We start from the raw sequence: 19,484 nt of genomic DNA on the forward strand, positions 1-19,484 counted from the left end.
TAATGCAGACTTTCTGTGATGAGAAGTTTATTTGCAGTATCAAGGTATGTAGGGTTTGAAAACTGATTTTGACGAATTGATTTATTCTCATAAAAATGGAAAATGCCAGCATGTTCTTATTTCCTGGCATCACTCCACCAGTGCCTGATACACACACCGTGTTCTTCATAAGCACGACAAGGATGAATTTGGAAGTTGCACATTGCCCCTCCTGCAAAGGAGCATGGCATACTAGAAGAAAGAACATGCTTTACAGACTGCATTGCCAAACTGTACAGTTCCTTGCCAGCAGATATTCTAGATACTAAAACTGAAGATGCAAAATGGTTGTAGATTTTTTTTTATATAAAGGTAACAGATCTGATACTGCTGAGTGCTGAAGGCTGACAGGGCCTGTGTCTGTGCTTTCCACCAGTGCACTTGTGTCTGTATGTCATTTTGGTGCTTGTCAAGCACCTTCTGGTCAGGCTGAGTACAGCCATTTTCACATCATCTCAGGCCATGCATCTGGGCAAAGGTGATAAACAAATTCTCAGCTGTGGGAACAATCTTGTACTCTTCCTTGAGCATCCTGTACCAGGCGCTGCCAAAGTTACAAGGCCAGAGGGACAAGAGTAAAAAATTCTGAGGTGTTTTTAGGATTAACTGTGAAATTAGCTGTGATTCTGGATGTCTCTCTCTAGCCATGGAAGTACAGACAGTACTGGTGCACTTCACAGTTTTGTATTTGTCTGGCACAGCTTTAGGACAGGAAAACTTAACAGTGGAATCATACTCAATAACTATTTTAAAAATCATGGAAAGCACATCTCTTGTCAGCTGATTTTGGCAGTTGAAATGATACATTTGTGGGACTGAGAGCCACAATCCTTCAGATGTTCAGATGTGGACAATGTCATATCTAGTATGGTGTGTACCACAGTTGCTAATAACATTTTTTGTTACATAGCCACTTGTACTAATGTTAGGGGCTTATATGTGATGTTTCCTTTTTTTTTTTTTTTTTTTTTTTTGTGTGTGTGGAAAGGTATCCTAGGGCTAGAATGAATAATATTTTCAAAATAAACAGAGAAATTTTTGAGGCAGTGCATATTTAATAAACTGTGGATTATTAAGAGCACCTTTGAGATGGCCGGGGGGGGGTGATGACCCACAAAAACCTATTCTTGGTCCAGAAGGCACTTGATTTTGAGAGCAAGTTAAGAATCCACTAAATAGTAGAAACTTACAGGTTATTCTGTCTTCACCTGGATATAAACATCAGCTGACTGAAAATGAAGGAAAGAGAAGTGTAGACTGCTGATACTTATTCCTTAGCTTCATTACTACTCAAAACATCCAGACCTGAACTCAAGTAGGAAGTAGCATTCCCCTTTCCAGAGAGACTCTATCATGACTGAAGATGTTTGGTGGAGTAACAACTGTCCTGTTTATTTTGGACTGTGCCTATGCTGAAGTTCAGGCCTCCAAATGCTGTTGCAGCAGAAACAGTAATGCCCGTGTTGTTTTGGGGCTAAATCATGTTAGAATTTTCTGGCTTGGGGCTCTAAAATTGGTTGATGAGTGTCGGAAACCAACCACTGTCTGTCGCCCTGATTTTTTAAGATTTTCTAAGCCTTCTGATGTTTGCATTCTTGTATCAAATTTTCTCACATACTTTCTATAAACAACTTATTGTTTTGCATTCTTTTATGGAGGAGGAGAAACTTGATGGACTGTTGGTTTGTCCAGTGTCACTGGAGAGGTGGCACTTTCACTCTCCAACCTCTCTAATCCACTGTCTCCTTTGGAAAACTATAAACGTTGGAGTCAAAAAATAAACTTCCCTTTTTTCCTGCCTTGAGAGCAACAGTGTGTCTGCGTCATGTTGTCTTGTGTCCTATAGTGACAACTGTCCATCACGTACTGGAACAGGAGTTCTCTGAAACAACTGCCAAGCTCTGTATTACCAGTTGTACTATGTAGCCATTGGCCTAGCTGCAGACATAATTTTGGAGGGAGTTTAAAATTGTCATTGTGACTCTGAGGATCACTTGGGATGTGTTCTGGTAGTAGAAGCTTCTGTTCTCCCTAGCAGAATATTTTTCTCCTTTAGTTCTATCATGTGTGAATTGCAGGAAAAATGCTCATGCCTTGAGCTCTCTCTCTTGAATTCCTCATTTGTTCTCTCATTCTAACTAAAAATACCAAGGCTCATATAATGGAAAGTTATTATGGTTCTTTTCCAATATCTTACACCACAAAGTTCTGTCTCTTTATGGGAATCACTGAGAGACAATGCTTTTTCAGCCTGTTATTTTGCAGGAATGATAATTTTGATTTATTCTTTTCATCCCTACTTGTTCTCTGAGTAATGGAGAAGGAATGAAATTACAGAGAGAAAAGGACGCATGAGAAAAGAACACAATTTCCTATACAGGTTATCTACATACAGGTGCCTTTACTGGTTGTAAAAATACACATTAACTAACACAGGGCAGAAGTGTTCCTGAATTAATTTAAAAAAATTAGTACTATAAATAAATATTAGTGCTTGGTTGCATTACTCTAATACTACTTACCAGAATGCCTAATACCCAGAGGTGTCCAGCTGGTGATATTTTTTATAATTACCAGGTTGCAGAGGGTGAGCTGTGTTTTCTGAACAGCAATTCTTCATGTTTTCATAAGGTCTTAGACTGGCCAATCAAAAACTAGGGCGAACCAACTCAATTCATCACTTTCAAAAGTTTTGGGCTATGTAGATGGAATTGTCCCTCTAATTTTGTAGCATCTAAACTGAAGCAGTTCTGGATATCTGCTGTTCCAATTCTTATCACTGGAATTTTTTATGAGTCAAGAAGCTGATGCAATTTATCCAAGTCCACCTGAATAAACAGAAGGGTGCAAGATTTACCTAAAGCTTTAAGAGTCAAAGCACTTTGGTCTGCCACTTACTGCCATCCACTCAAGTTTTAAATTTCCAACATTACACAAGTGTCTGCATATTTTATCCTCTAGTTTTGTTACTGAAATACATCCTCTTGACAAGAGAAGTCAGCAAATTAAGGCAAGCTTAAATTAAAGAGACCCTATGTCCTCATGCCATGATACTTAAAATTATTTCCTTTACATATTTGTCCAAAAGAAATTGCATGTGGTGCTGGAGGTCACACTCCTGCTTGTCCCCATTGGGTGGGGAAAAAAATGTCACTGCACTGTGTCCAAAATACTTGTCCCCAGAGTCCTATCTCTTACCAGCTTCTCGACCTTTGAGAAAGCTGTTGACTCCTGCCACTCAGCAACAGCAAAAAGAATTGCAAGTTTCCATCCCCTGGAGGCACTTGGCCCCACTCCTAGAGCCCCTCCGCGGTGGTGCTCAGCACTGTCTCGTTCTGCCAGTGCCCATATCCCACTGCAGGGTGTCCTTCCACAGGGATGTGCTCCACCAGATGCAGGTCACACCATTAACTGGGACTGGCTTCACATGCCGTGTATGGGGAAAGCTCACGAATATACATAAATGCCACTGCTTGTTTCCATGGTAACTCTGATGCTTCAGAATGGAAAAGACAAAAAAGCCAGGAACAACAGGAGACACGCAGGGAGGTAACAGCACTTCAGTCACATATATTTGAGTTGCCCTGTGTATTCTGCAATGCCAGGAATCCCAGGTATGCCAGACAATCATGCTATGATCATACACCAGTGATACTATGATTTCTATATTTACCCATCTCATAGTTGATTTGATATTTTTTGTAGTCTTGGGGTTTGTTTTGAAGGTTACTGTCTACACCAGCTATTAGGCAAAAGCAGTGGCATCGGTGTGACTGCTATGTGTCCTCTAAGTACAGTATCAGTGGTATGAGTGCTTTGAAAGCTATGCCACACTTTTTAGAAATACAGGGATTTATGTATGAAACCCACATGGGAGTACAACTGGGATCAAACAAGATAAACATTACTCCACCTTTTGAAAAGTGTTTGTCTTTGTAAAGTTGAAAAGCACTTTGATCTCATTTTGTTAATTGACAGTGCTTAATTGTGTTAATAAGTTTAATGCCTAGTCATGTAGTGTTTGCATTCATTTCACTGTTGAAAGCTGGTTTTGTTTCCGTTTCACTTAAGTGGCAATTGTGTGGCAAACTCCGTGGGAAGACTAATCTTGTACTGAGAGAATTGGTAGCTCATCACCACCACCACCTGATCATCATCATCTTGTCAAGAGGTCTCCTCAGGATAAGGTAAATGTTAAGGAAACTCTCCTGTCCGAGCATCCAGGAGGTGCGGTGGCAGTCACACATGCACCACATGAGCTGGGACCTTTCACAGCTACGCACCCCACACTCAACACGGTCACAGTCGCAGCAGCTTTCCTTACCTCCTTACCGGCTGGTCCCTAGCTTTCCTATAGCAGAGTCTCAGACGTCCCGACCCTTAAAATAATTTAGTCTCGGTGCTATAACAAAATAACAACTCGAGCTGGTGCTTCCGAGGAGAGACTATGAACAAAGGAAACCCTGGGCTTTTATCCCTGGAGAGTCTCAGCGCATCAAGCGAGGGGATCGTGGGCTGCCGCCGTGTCTCTGAGGGCCCGGTCCCCTGGCCGGCGCCACAGGTGCCCCGGCCCTTTGTTACGCACAGGGTTGGCACTTCACGGCCCCTTGCCTCAGGCTCTCTCAGCTTACAAACCGGCCTACCTGCACTGAATGTATTCCTCAGTAGTAAAGAAACCAAAATATTTGGTATCTAGTCCTCAGATTTCACCGACGATTTACTCTGCTCGTGACTTTCGCCTCCTTCCATCAGTTCAGTCTCTGCATACGTCGTCGCACCAGAGTCATTAGGGGAGTGTGAGGATCTGTCTTTCTGAGGGAGTTGATTGCTATGCTGTCAATCAGTTCAGCAGTGTCCTTTCTGGACAGAGAGTGTGACTACCGGGGAGAGTCTACATTGCAAATTACTGTGTTGTGTTGTGTCTTTCCCAGGAATAACACTGAGCTTGGGAAACCCGGACTACTTGATCATAGCATGCTTAGGAAGGAGGGAGAAACAGACCTAATGGTGCCTGAGCAATTAACCTGATTCACCTGCTAATCTCCTTTGACGATGGGGACCTTGAAGCTGATCTACAATTGAAGAGAAAACCCGGACAACTAGCGCCTGTTCCTCTCAGCTAACACACTTTTAAAAATTCCCTCTAATGCCTCCATTACACAGCAGATGAGCTGTTTCATATTTTTCTTCACTGAAACTGCTCTTCCTAGTAAATTGATAGGTAGTAGCTTAACCTAGGGACCACAAGGCTTGGCTAATAGAAGTCAGTCCAGCTGCATCAGAAAAGATGGAGACATTTCTTGCCACTGTTGCTGTGTGTTAAGAGCATCGAAGAATGAAAACAACTCTCAGAGGATTTACAGCCCTTACCACACACTGAGTCACAGCACTGAGGATTCAATAACAGGAGCCCTCCAGGCCCTTGAAATGCTTCTTTCAATGAGCATCCACTCCATCACACCAAGGCTAAGCGTAAACAAACTTTTCTATCCATATACTTGTCTCGGCCACATATTGGGTTTTCCTGATAATGCCACGGCAAACTCTGAAGGAGAAAGCATTACAGCTACTCCTTGTACTATTTCTGTATCGGGGATCAGATTAGCATCCCCGAGGGTGGGATAGCTTAATAAGACTTCAGGAGGCTTGTCTGAGGGCTCTTTTTAAAAACAAGAAAATAATTTGGTACCTGTGGGGTTGTGCAATGAAAACTGACATGGAAAAGGTGGAGGGAAGGATGGAGCTAAGGGGCAACGTGTGGGAGCTCGCTCAGCTTTACGGGACATGAGACACTCAGGCCGCGGCCGCGGAGGGGGCAGCAGATCTGGCTCTCTCTGCTGCCGCCCACCTTTCCCGGGGCCGCCCGAGCACAGCCTGCTCCGTGCACGGAGCTGGGCTGACAAGCCCGGGATGGGGGCGCGAAGGCGGCCCCGGGAGCAGCGCACGGGGCCCTTCCCGCCGGCGCTGACCGGGGACGGAGGGCCGGGGCCGCTCGATGGCGGGCCGGGAGCGGCAGGTGCGCTGCCTGCCGAGCACCGCTCCGCGGCGATCCCGCCCGTGCCTGGCGAAGAAGGCGGCCGCGGGTCCCCGGCGCAGCGCTATACCCCGAGGCAGGGCCGGGGAGCGGAGCCGCCCCGCCGGAGGCTCGGCGTGGCCGCGGATGCGGCGGGAGGCCGGCAGTACCTCCGGGCCCCCGCAGAGGGCAGGGCCGCCCCGCGCTGGGCCCGGCTCGGCCCGGCCTCACTCCGGGCGGCGAGCGGGGCGAGCCTCGGCCGAGCCGAGCCAAGCCGAGCGGTAAGTGACCCACTGGCGTGGGCCGGGACCACCGCGGGCCGAAGGCCGTCCCGCGGCCCGTGCCCATCCTCCTGAGGTGGGCTCGTCACGGCGGTGGTCCGGCGTAGCCAGATAGGTCCGTTTTGAAGAAGCTTGATAAATAGGTTTTCATCCCAACAGGTTACGGTGAAGAGATGAAAAGCGATTTAAATTTCATTTCAGAGCTACATGAAAGCAATATCCCTTTAATGAATTTTTTTAACTGATAATTATTCTCGGTAATTAAGATATGAAATATTCACTAGGACCTACATTACATTCTAGGGGCAGAAGGAAGATGTGAAAGAATAGGATGCTATCAGATGACCTCTTTTGTGGTGGCTCATTTCCTTCTACTGTGAAAATAGTAAACTTCCTAAAGCTAAAAGCAAGGGGAAAAGTAGTTTGAACTATTTCAGTGAGTATTTCTAACCTCTTAGAGGACCAGACCTTCTCTAACCCAGTGTTGTCGTAGCTATGCATCTCTAATAGGAATGTGAGACTTCACATGACCCCATAGTCAGAGGTCTGAGTGACTTTGACATTGTGGGGTGCCCTGCTTCACCTCCCTGCTGCAAGAAAATGTTACTAGTGGAGATCAAGACAGCCAAACAGAAAGATTAGTCAGTATTTCTGTTTCAATTTGGGAAGAGCAGGGACTAGAGGTAAAATTCTCCTCTGTCATGATAAGTAGCCTATGAACATGTCGTCTTTGTCATAAGCTTTTAGTCATTGTTGAATTCACTTTCATTTGCCAGGAAAGTTACCTTAAGTCTTGAAATAGTCACCTCAACACAAGATCTGACAGCTGTTGGAGAACAGCAATCCTTGCTAATGCCACACCTGTGCAAGATAACCCTGAGAGAGTGCTAGACGTGACTCCAGGGTGGCTGGGCTGTATCAGCATGTGTGCAGGTGCAAACTGTGGGGGAATTAAGGCTCTTTGTAGTTCAGTCCTTTCTTTTAAAGGAGTGAGAACATACAGTCTCCTCTTCCCATTCCCTTTGATGTGGGTTTTGGAAGAATTTGGAGACGGCAGCACTCATCTGCAAAAGGATTCTTACGAACCTTGATGGCCACCTTTGCGTGGACTATATACATATATATGTATATATACACTTTTTGTGTTGTTTCTGGTCCTGTGAATGATGCCACTCATGGGACAATCTCATTTGTTGCCTTTCAAAGCTTGGCTAGAAGCCATGGAGTAAGGTAACTCAGTGTTGTCAGATTTTAGCAGTTTTTCATGTGCCTTGCAGCAGAGAACCCGGGTCTGCCAGGTGCTTACAGAAGCCAGGTGGCAACTTTAGCTCTTACCTTTTATACTCAGATGCAGTTAAGTACTTAAATGTCTTGGAGTTTTAGCCTGGATTCATGTGCTTATTTTTACTTGTTGGAAGTTCAGGCCAGGCTATTCTTTATAAGTTAAAGTAATATGATAGGAAAAGAAATACCAAGATTAGGGCCAGATGACCTTCAAGCTACAGGGTGTGGAATTGTGATTAGACTTGTTATTTGTGGCCACAATGTAAGGTATCAATTGGATTCTGTATTATTTTGACTACCTTGTTTGTGTCTTTTAACAATAACAGAATTTCCTATCTGCCTGTGGTCAGTAGGAGTGGAAATAAGAAGTAAAGGCAACAATGAGGTTTTAAAGCCTCTGACTCACTAGCTGCTACCCTTTTAGGCTTCAGTGCACAGCAGAGCATGTTCCTCAGAGACAAATCACCTTTTTCTTCTTTTGTAGCTGTTTCAATTTGACAAGAGTTCTTCTGAGATGGTGTTTATGTGTGAAACGGCTGTAGTTCAGGAAGGGAGAGGAAATTTCTTGTTAATTTCTAAAGGCAGTGGACTCTGGTCATTTGCACGTTTCTCATGAGTGAGTTACATGGCTTTGTGGATGCCATGAAGGGTACTGGTTTCTCCTGGGGTAGACTGTTAGTTTTGATAGCATACAGCTGTGGTCCTTGGGTAAAAAAAGTCTCAATAAGTGGCATAGATGTTATAGATACCTTTGTTTCTCTGCTCTTCATTGAGAGAGAGACTTCCAACCAGTTGTGTTCAGTGCAGAGCTGAGAGATGGAGGCTAGAGCAACATCCTTGGGCAACATCCTGTAGAGGGTCTCCTCTTCATCCAGTGAAGATGTGTTTCTCTCCATCGAGGGTATGACTGGAAGTCCAGGTCAATAATTTAAGAGCTCAGAGTTGGGTAGTGCATGAACATCCTGCCCTTCATCCATTTGCAGGCACATCCAAGTTCATTTCAGGCTGCTGCCTGCGCTGAACATTGCTGTAGGGTTGTGTGCTTAAAGGAGTGAGGGCATGGGAAGAGCAAGGGGCCTGTGAAGTCATGAAAGAGTGATTTTCATATGACTGAAATACTTTTCCTTCCCTTTTTCCTATTCTTCCCTACAGTCTGTGGACTGTTTTTATCTTTAATTTGTTTACTAGTGGTAATGCCCATTGGCATTTACATCAGAAAGAAGGGAACACCCACATTTCATATGACACTGAGCAAAAGCAGTTTGAGGTTTGGATTTTAATAATGTTGGTTAAAGAAGTGTCTGTGCACAGTTCTTTATAAGACATTGGGAATATTTATTTTTAAAATATTTTTCTTCATGTTAGCTACTTTGAGATGGCTTTTATTTATTCTTCATCTATGACTGTACTGATGTTGAACTTCTGCTTTATTTATTTATTTATTTATTTTTTTTTTTTTTTTCCTTGAAAATGTAGAAGAGGGCTATTCTGTTTATTTGGAGAAAAGCAGTATGTTCCTGACTAATAGGCTGAAATAAAGCAGTAAATAACATTGTCAAAAATTTACATAGAAGTGTGAGACACGGTATGGTGAGTGATTATTGAATAGCCAGGCCAGAAGGAAGGTTTTCCTTGTGATTATTGAATAGCCAGGCCAGAAGGAAGGTTTTCCTTGAGTCTGTTGGGTAAAGACTTGCTTTAAAAAAAAAACAAAACAACACCAACTTATTTTAAAACAGCATAATGAGGAATTTTTCACATTCAATGTAAATTACTTTCTCTTGTTAATCTTAACTGTTGTCTATAGGAATATGGTGTTATATGACAATTAATTTGGAGTTTAGGGCTTTTGTTTTTCCTTAAAACAATGTCTTCTCAAGTGATGATATTTTCACTGTGTGCATTTTCTGTTGAAACAGAGGAGAATGACACTTTGTTTTCTCTGTATTTTTTTCTTATTGTGCATTTTGGATGTATGCTCTCTTACTTATTTCTGTTTATTTTGGCCTCTGGTTGCCATGTAATGGGGGATCAAGCTTGAAATGGCTTCAAGAGACCATTTCTTCATGTGAAGACTCTCCAGGGCTGCCAGGAATAACCAACAATTAATGCAAGCACTGTTCTAATACTTGTTTGGAGTTGAGTCACACTGATGCTTGTAGCATGAATTTGTAGCACAGGAAAAACAAACATTGTGTGCTTGGCACCAGACAGCTTCAGGTTGGAAGAACCATAAGGGAGATATAAGTGGGTGAAACCCAGGAGGAGGTAGTAAATAAAACAAGACTGGATGGTAATCAGTGTTTGGTATGAGAGAATTAATCTGAGGAGGTGTTGAAACAGAGGAAAACAAAAACAAAGTCAAAAGTATGCTTGAGACCATATGTGAAGGTTGATGGTTATTTGGTTTGAAATGTATTAGGAAAGCAAGCAGAGATGAACCTGTGGTTTCAGCTGAAAATAAAGTACCTAGCATGTGGCTGAGGGAGGGCTGAGTAATGAACCTCTCATTTTATTGAGCTGCATGAGTTGGATAAACAACTTGTAAATAAATTTGAAACAAGTATTACCCCATTTTAAGGAACAGTAGCTTTTAAAAGTGAAACTTATGATGTTCATTGTGTTCCTTGATTGCTTGGCTGAAGATGAATGGCTGGATTTTACTCTGAGATCATAAAGCTGCATTATGTGTTATCCTGAAATTAAGGGAAAGGCATAACCAACAGGTACAAAGCGTAGGAGTTTCATAGTCTGGGAATAACTGTGATAATGGAAAGACTCAGGAAAATGCTTTAACTTCTAGACAGTGTTTTACTGTTTGCTTACAGAGAATAAGTATAGTCTCACTGCTACAACACTGGAAACCATGAAAACCACCAAGGCTGAGGTAGAAAACCTGTGATTAATTTTATTATCTTAATAATCATGTGGTGATTCACAGAAAGTGCCGGGGATTTTTTCCATTTCAAATGGATTGCTATTTTACTTGCATACATTCTAAGTAATAAAGCTGAAATTATTTGTAACAGAGCTCAGCTGAACTAGATGGAGCTATACCAGCCAAGGATTTGTTCCAGTTTCTCTTCTGTATTCATTAGAACAATTGGGAAACTGTTATTTTCATGATGTAATGCACTGGTTGTTTTAAGAGCTAATTCCCAAACAACGTGCTAATTGGCCTGAAATAGTGCAGTGCATGTGGTGCCCCCTTGGGATTTGAAGTTAAGGACGATCCTGTTTGTTAGTGGCTTCAGAAATTAAACCTCTCATGAGTGTTCTAACTGTGCTTTTGTAAGGACTGAGTGAATAAGTGCATGATAGTTCCAAACGCAGTGTTCAGAGCTATTGTTCTATATTACATGATTGCTGGGCAAATTAGACTTGCAGTGGAAATTTCCTTGCAGGCTACTGTGCTGCAGTTTTCAGCTCACCAGCACAGGGTTGCAAATATGTGATAGAAGGTATGACATCTACCCTGGTTTAATTTTGCAGTAAACTAGAAACCATTTAGCAACTTCTGATGGAAAAGCAAGACAGATATTTAGAAAGAGGAGAGCAACATATAAACAGAGGCTTGAAACTTATGAACTGAATTGCATTTCATGTAATTTTTCTGTATGTTCTATTGCCAAGGTGCTGTGCTTTTATATTGACACTGCTTTACAACATTGCTGAGTGGTGGAAGAGGAGTTGGAAAGAGTTTTGACTTTTTACAGCTTTGTAAATGATGGTGAACACTTCAGCAGTTTGGAATTTAGATTGACAATTTTAACTGGATGTGCCTGAGCAGCTCATCGGGGACACAAAATTGATTAAGATCTTGCTACCTCCCCACCTGCCCTCCCTCATTTAGGCTTCTGCATCAACTTGATTAGCTGAACAACTCTGTTCTTAATTTTTCAGATTTGCTCAGGATGTCTCCAGAGTAGGGAAGATGATATTGTGCTGGATTTCATTTGATCCGTGTCGGTGGTTTCATGACTGTGAGAACAGGGAATGTGTTTTGTTTTCAAATTAAAGGTTATGTTTTTGTGTGGTGAGATCCCAAACTCAAGGAGAAATTTCTGCAGTGATTTCTACAGTGAGCTAAGACCTACTGAGTGGTTGTGGGCCAAGATCAATGGTTGCATTCCTGCTGCTGAGACTCTCCTGCCTTGGGACTCATCTCTGGGCTGAGTCTACCACGAGAGACATCGAAGGTATAAAACTGGTGAGTAACTAGATGCTTTACTGATGAATAATGATTCAATTACATAACTTAACTATAATACCTGCTAATGGGAGTGAAGTGCAGAGTAAAAGAGGCATTGTAGGCCAGTATATGTGAAATGTGAATTAATTCAAACAATGTAGAGAACATTGGAGACTTCTGCAGTATTTTTGTGAGTGTTATATGTGCCTCATTTTAATTGCTGGATGTTATTCTGCCAAGCTGCATGAAATTAAATAAAAGGAAACTTACAATGGAACAAACAGGAAATGAAATAATAAGTGGAGTAAGATGTCTCTGGAGAGAATGGCAAGGGATTTGCAGTAATATTTGAGAAGTTATTAGATGTGAGAGTCCCACCTGTGTGCTCCAGCAGCCTTGTTTTTCTTACACCCATATAAAATTATATAAACTACATCATGGAGAGAAGTGAAGGTGGGAAAGCCTGCATGCATGAGAAACAGAGGCTGGATGCAGAGGCATTTGGAGGGGGATACAGAAGGAATATTATGTGGTATTTCTTCCCCTCTCTATACCCCTCACTACAGCAAGTTTGGATTGGATGGCACATAACCACAACAACTGAAGAAACATTAATTTGTGAATATTTGAGTCAATGAAGTGTGGTCTCCTACAGTGTTTTCTCTGCCTATTCACTGAAGTTGATGCACATCATCCATCACTCCCCAGCTGCCCTTATACTTCAGTATATCTCATTTTGCTCTTGCTGCTCACCATTACTTGCAGCCCCCTCATGCATACCTGAAATCATGGAGCAGAACTCCAGCTCTGCCTCCTTGAATTCTGTGGGCCCTGTGCTGTAGGTGGTTGAACTCATGCTAGGCTCAGAATTTACTAGAGAAGCACTGTCAGATGGCATGGTCTGTTTTTCAGCCAGTTTGGGAGAGGGGCTAATTTTGGCTAACTTGGTATATTGTGGGCAAGATCTTCTTGCTATGCAGTCACCAGCAGCAATAAAGGCTTTTCTGGTTCCGTCTTCTGTACTGTGTGGGTACTACTATTGTTTTTAGACTCTTTCCTCTAGTGCTACTTCACCTCTAGCCTTGCCATCAAAAATGGAAGCACTTGCATAGGCTACTCATCATTACATTTACTGTTACACTGCCTAACCCTGGTCAAATGGGAGAAATTTGTCCCTTCATAAGTGGAATTTTAGTGTAATATGCATTGGCCAGCCTTGGTCCTTCTTTAGTGTGTAGGCTTTGCAGTGCTGCAGGTTGGTCAAAGCAGTGTGTTTTCAGCATGCTACTGTGATTTCAAATATACAGAAAGAACCAGTCTGCTGGTTACCAGGCTGGCATATACTATCAGTTTTTTGAACACAGTGCCTTCTTTTTTTTATCTTTTTTCCCCCCCACTTAATACAATGGAGTTAGCATTTTTGCTGACTGTGGCTCCCACTAGAGCTGATATTTCTGTTCTCTAAGTCTCATTTGTGGTTTCCATAAAGTTGAAATTAGTTCTTGGTGCTGATTATGTTTTTTTCTGGCCTAAAATTTCATCCCAATTTCATCTGTACCAGATAAGCCTTCTTGGATTTATTGAATGTTTTCAAAAATTATAAAGAAAGCATTCTCTGTGAAGTTTTCTTAATTTGAAATAGTCTGATGTTTCTGCTAGAGTAAACACCTTTTGCTCTACATGTAGTCAGTTTTTTGATATGGGACTCAGGACATCAAAATAATTTGGCTTATTGAACTGTAAGATGGGAATACTCTTTTTCTGTCAGGGCTGTGAGCTCCCTCCTGGTAAGCTGTAGTAAACTCTTAAATATTAGTATTGAAATTTTTCATGCCGTCTGCCTTTTTATTTGACGCCACATCAAAATGTTTAGGGTTATTTTTAAAAATGAATGCATGGGGGAAAATGTATTGTTTTGCCACTTGCAAAAGCCCCTTCTGTCATGGCATTGCAGGGTAAGTTTGGCAGAAGTCGGCATTTTTAGAGGAAAATGCTCTGCTGCTTTTATTTAATTCTTGCCAAGTTTAGAAGCCTCTGAAAAATGTGTCAGTAATAAAATTCTGGAAGCTTACCTGTCATCTCTGTGCAATTAAGGAGCGGATGTCCCGTCCTGGCTGAGCAAGCAAGAATGTTGGAGCCCAGGGTTTCAGTGTGTTTGAACAGACCTCCCTAAGCAGCTCCTTGTTGCTGCAGGCTCAGCTTAAACCACATCCTGAAATGAAAAAGAGCTTCTGTTTCCAAAGTACCTGGTGACCAGCAGGCTATTTAAATGCAGATGAAACACATGGCAGGCTGTGTCAGGAGGTGGAAAGAGGGAAGGAAGGAAGCAGGAGGAATTTGGACATGGATCCTGGTGACTCAGGGGTGGGAAAGGAAGTTACATGGGAAGATAGGAGTTCTACTGGAAGATGCTGTGCTTGCTCAGAGATGTCTCTGAACCTCTTTTTTAGGTCCTCAAGCCTTATCCTTTCCTGGTTTCTATAAAGAGCTACATGAGCATAGGATCCCTGTGAGAACCTAAAGTCTGTCTTATGGAGCAGGGGCTGGGCTCCAGGTTTTGTGCATTGGTTTCTGCTGGTCTGCATAACACAAACCCTGCCACCACATTTGCACTTGGAGCTCTGTCACACAGAGATTAGTGTCTGTTGGCACTGAGATTGAGACAATGTTTGTACTTTTTGTCTTGTAAAATGTTCATGTGTACCTTTTTTCAGTTTTGAGTTTATATATATATTTACTCCATCCTTGCATTGTTTTGGGAGAACAAGTTGTTAGAAGATGTAAACCTGAGACATGATTTAAATGGCATGAAAGTTATTCAAAATAGGAATTGTCTAGAGGTATTTTTTTCTTATGTCTTCAAATATTAATTCTTTGATTAATATTTTATGTGATTGAGTTTGTAGTACAAATTTTACCAGCTCCATACAGGAGGCAGCAAATACAAATTGTGTGATCTAACAGCTCAACAGATCTAACAGCTTTAAATTCCCCCTACACTGCTGTGTTAGACATCAGTTTCACAGACTGTCCTCATGGATCCTGCCCACCTGCTAAGCCTCACTGCTTCATCCATGGCTGCATCATTTCTAACCAAAGCCTTGAGGCTTCAGTGGGGCTCCTGTCAGGAACCATATGTATACCTGATAAGTCACAGTCACAGTCCTGGAGGGCTTGCCACCTGAATGGAGAAAGACACAGCAGGTAAGTGACACACCCAAGCAGAGAAAAAAGAGGAGGCAAGAGTGGGATGGTTTGGTCAGATGTGGCTTGGTTTGGCGTGGAGTTGGTGGGCAGTGCTACTCCTTCACCAGGTTCAGTCTCTGCTGACACTGTCAGGTGCAACATACAGTCCTCTGCTGGTGAAGCTTCTCCGCAGAATCAGCTTGGCTTCATCCTCACGTCAGTCAAACAATTCCCTATGGTTCCTTTTACTGAAAAGCTGCTCTAGAACCAAACCCTTTAGCAGACAAATCCTTGTCATTTTCAGTTTCAAGTAATTAAAATAATTTGTTCTGATATTAACAAATGGCCGTGCATTCCTTGTTGTCCTCTGGTTTGAAGGACAGTTTTGTGTTTTTCATTTTGGCTTAGACCAATCACAGTGTTTCTTGCATGAAAAGGCATGGCTTTTATCTTATGAGCATGCTTACAATGAAGTTGCTGCTGCTAGTGTGCCTCTGTAGACACACCTGACATACCTTTGAGCTTCCTCATTGACACACTCTTAGCAACACAGTTGCCACAGTTTAAAGGTCATTACCAGGTGACCAGATTAATTTTGAGTATTCTAGTTTTTGGGATTTTTTTTATAGAACCTAGGTTTCTGGAGATTGAAGACCTAAGTCTGCTGTAGAAAACTTGTGGTCTTTAGAATTTTCAGATTCTTCTTTAGAATTCTTTAGATTTGCCTCTGGTTAATGGCAGGGCCCCTCTTCAAAACAGTTCTGAAAGCAGCATCAGTTTCCTGGTCTCAGGATGGAACCACAGTGATAGTTTGGAATCATCCTGCCCTCACAGTTCTTACAGGCATTGCATCTTGCACTGCTAAACCATGTTTTGTGTTCATTGACATGCCTTTCTTCACTCCTGATGTTCAACTCGATCCTGAAAGACCACTTTGAAGGACTTCCTTAATAATGAGCTTTTTGCCTGGTAATTTCCCTTTGCTCCTGTTTATCTTTTAAATAGTTTATCTGATTTATACATCTTATACTTTTGCTGACTTCTCCCACTTTTTCCAGTTTAGCCTGTGGAGTATTTTGCCAAATGATTTATTAAAATACAAACAAATTGCATTCACATTTTTTTTGTTGGAATAAAATAGAAAAGATACATTTTGGATTAGTATGCTATGATCAGTCTTCTGTAATGTATTTAATCTGCTTTTTTCCCCCATTATTTTGTCAAGATCTGTGTCTATCTGTAGATGACTGATGTGTCTGTGCTACCAAAATGACTTTTTTCCCTCTTTCCTTCCAAGTATAGATACCATATTTGGCTTTCTTCAGTCATGAGGTACTCCCTCATTTGATGGATTTATTTAATATCTGTGCTATCAGACTTAAAATTTCATGTACCAGTTCGTTTGGTGTTCTGTGATTAAGATGGTTCTGCCACCCAGACTTGACAGCAATAAGCTCTTTGGATTTTCCTTCTATCTCAGTAATTTCTATCCCTGAGAACTCATTCTTATTAGCTGTCATGTGTCTGCTCCACTGTTCAGCATCTGTTTAGGGTTTTTTGAAAGTGAATGGAGATAGTAATTTCTTTTGGGAGGTATGTGTACTTTTAACATGAAGTCTGCCCTACTCCAGTGAAGAACTTAATGATTCTTTCATGTGCTTACTGTGGTAATTCCTTTGCTGTTGTGGGTTTTTGTTTTATTGGCAATTTTTTTTTTGCTTGTTTCTTTTCGTATTTAAAATGTATCTGAAGGACTGTCTCATTGCCTGTATTCTCTTAGCAGTCTGGTTCATCTTCAGCAATACTGCTGCTATCTGTTATCTGTCTCATGTGCTTGTGGGTTTTGGGACAGCAGAACACATTCAGCAGTTACAGTTTTCATTGTGTAAGACCTCTTTTTACTGTTTCTCCTTGAAGTTATCTTGTGCTGGACCCTTCTCTTACCAGATTTTCTGCCCTTGGGGTAAAAGCTGTTATAATAAATCTGTCACTGCTTCCTTCAGGAAATTCAGCATTGCTGCACGTCTTGAAGGGTCTCTGCTTTTTTAGTGACTTTGTGGAAGTAAAGAAAAGGATTGTGGGAGAATAGAATGGTGATGTAGGTTGTCTTTCAAACAATAAAAGAGAAGACAATAAAAGCATTTATGTCTGTAAAAAGTACTACAGACTGTAGGTAGAACATATAATTAATCTGAAGCTAGATACATTTTAGTATTGGGCCTTTTGTCCCCTACTGAGGAAGAGGCTCAATATTTCTGAAGTATTCCAAAGTAATTCCATTGCCAGTGACACAGATGATAAAACAAACCCCATAGTTTTACAGTGGTTTTCTTGGGGAGAATTTAAATTGATCTATCTTTCTGGTTTCTTTTAGAAGTCTAGCAATTAGGAGCTTTGCAGACTTTCAATGTCAGCTTTTTCTTTCTGAAGATAGTTCACATAACAAAGAGTGACCCAGTCTTGGAGTGGGTGCAGAAGCAGCGTGGATTTTGAAAAATTTTAGCCAGCTCTAATTGCTCCATGCCAAGGATGTAACTATACAGTGAGTTTTTGAATTCATCTAAACTGCACCAATTAAATTCTGTGTGGACAATTCGTGAACTCTTTGTTATCTTCTGAAAAAAATTGAAACTGCAAAGCAGCAGGGATGTATTTTTAGTTGTCTTCTAGTGCTTCTGCGGGGCACAGGTATTAAATAAGGGCACCTTGCTTAAAAGGGCACAGATAAAATTGTACATGGTGTGCTGCCATTGCTAGCTTTACTCAAAAATCTGTGTCTGCTGCCACGTGTGAGATGCACTTGCTGTGAACCCTCCACCTGACAAACTGTAGCAGTCTGGAAGCTGAAGCAGTGTGTGACCTGAGGAGATAGTGCTGAGGGGTGAAGGAAGGTGTCCACATCTTTTGTCCTGGTGCAGGGATACAGTGGAGTTCCAGCTGCCAGTGTGTGATCAGACAACAAACAAAGTAGAGCTGCCCTTGTGAAGAACCTGCTCAGGTCTGGCAGGGTTTGATAGCAGCCGTGGGATTCAGGCTGAACTTAGCCCTTCTGGAGTCATCTCAGTAGTACTGCTCCCTGTGGACATTGCCTGACCATGTGGGTCTGATAGGGCCACACTGGCTCCACAAAGAGCTGCTTGGCTTTTGAGGGTGTCCATTAGGTTGGAGCACTAGACTTGAATCCAGACTTTCATGCTATGCTAATGCCAAGTTAGCCAGTCTTCCTAGAACTGGAATGCTAAAGTGCAGATCCACTGGTGTCTTTGCAGGCATCAGAACCAACCTGTTAGGACTAAATGAGGGCAGGAGACCCCGTGAACCTGAGCTGACTCCATGTACCTTGTGATTTTGCTCAGAAAGCCACAGCTTTTTACCATAAAGGTTTGGTACCCTGGTACTGTAATCTCAGTTTTTAAAAAAATTAATTCCCAAAGTAACCAGCTGGGGAAAGCAGCATTCCCAGGGCAAACTGCAGACCTTATAATACATAGGTAGGTTGGATTAGCTGGAACTACATGTGCAGCAGGTGGCTGTTTCACCTTGCCAAGGCTGGTGTATGTATTTGTGTGATGGCATTTTTTTAAGATGACATTCAGTTTGTTCTGGCAGGTGGGGGGAGCCTATATCCAGAGCTTTAAGCTACATGTTTTTAGCTATCTGTTTACTAAGTATTTGGGAAAGGAATAAATGTTTTATTATGTGTGTCTGTGCCATGATGATATTATAAAAAATTCTAGGTAGGCTTCAAGCATTCTGCTGCTTGCTTACTGGGAGCCAGCAGGACTAAATAAGATTTTGCCTGGTTTTTCACTATAGATGAAATCCTAGATGTCTTTCTATATTGAGAATCATTACAGAAAGCAAATTTAACTAGCCCCCTGCTACTGCAGGTCCTCCGTGCCCATTTGACAGTGTTCTTGATTCCTGACTCTTTTGTTCCTCAGCAGATTTGTGTCTTCTATTGTTCTGTTCTATAACTGGAGATTTTTTTAGGGTGTTGGGAAGTCTTAAGTCTGTGCTGAATCTGAGCATAAAGAATAGATTGTGAATGCAGAAAAAATGGACTTGTTTTCCAGTTACTTGTTTTCCATTTGAGTATCAAAACGCAGTTTCAGCATGTATGCACACTGGTGTCCTACCATACCCCTTCAGGCATGAATTGACATCCTTACTTAATTTTTAACTTTTTTTTTTTTGTTTGTTTTTAATGTCAGTCCAACTGACTCAGTTTCAAGTTGACTAAATTTTAGCCACTCTTCTCAGCCAAAACTATAAAATCAGTTAGCTGCCCCTCTGGATGATTAGGTCAGACATGTTAGGGAAACATGATGAGAAATTGTCACTGCGAGTGCTGCAGCACTCATCATCTTTGTGTGTGCATTGACAGAAATGGATGTCCAGGGAAAACAATACCTTTAAGAGCTCTTGGTTGAAAATATTACCTTTACAGGTGTCTGCAACTGTCTCTTGCTGTGAAGAAAGATATTTG

The sequence above is a fragment of the Onychostruthus taczanowskii genome, unplaced genomic scaffold (assembly GCF_017590055.1).
Source record: "Onychostruthus taczanowskii isolate IOZ18803 unplaced genomic scaffold, ASM1759005v1 scaffold31, whole genome shotgun sequence".
Classification (NCBI taxonomy): domain Eukaryota; kingdom Metazoa; phylum Chordata; class Aves; order Passeriformes; family Passeridae; genus Onychostruthus; species Onychostruthus taczanowskii.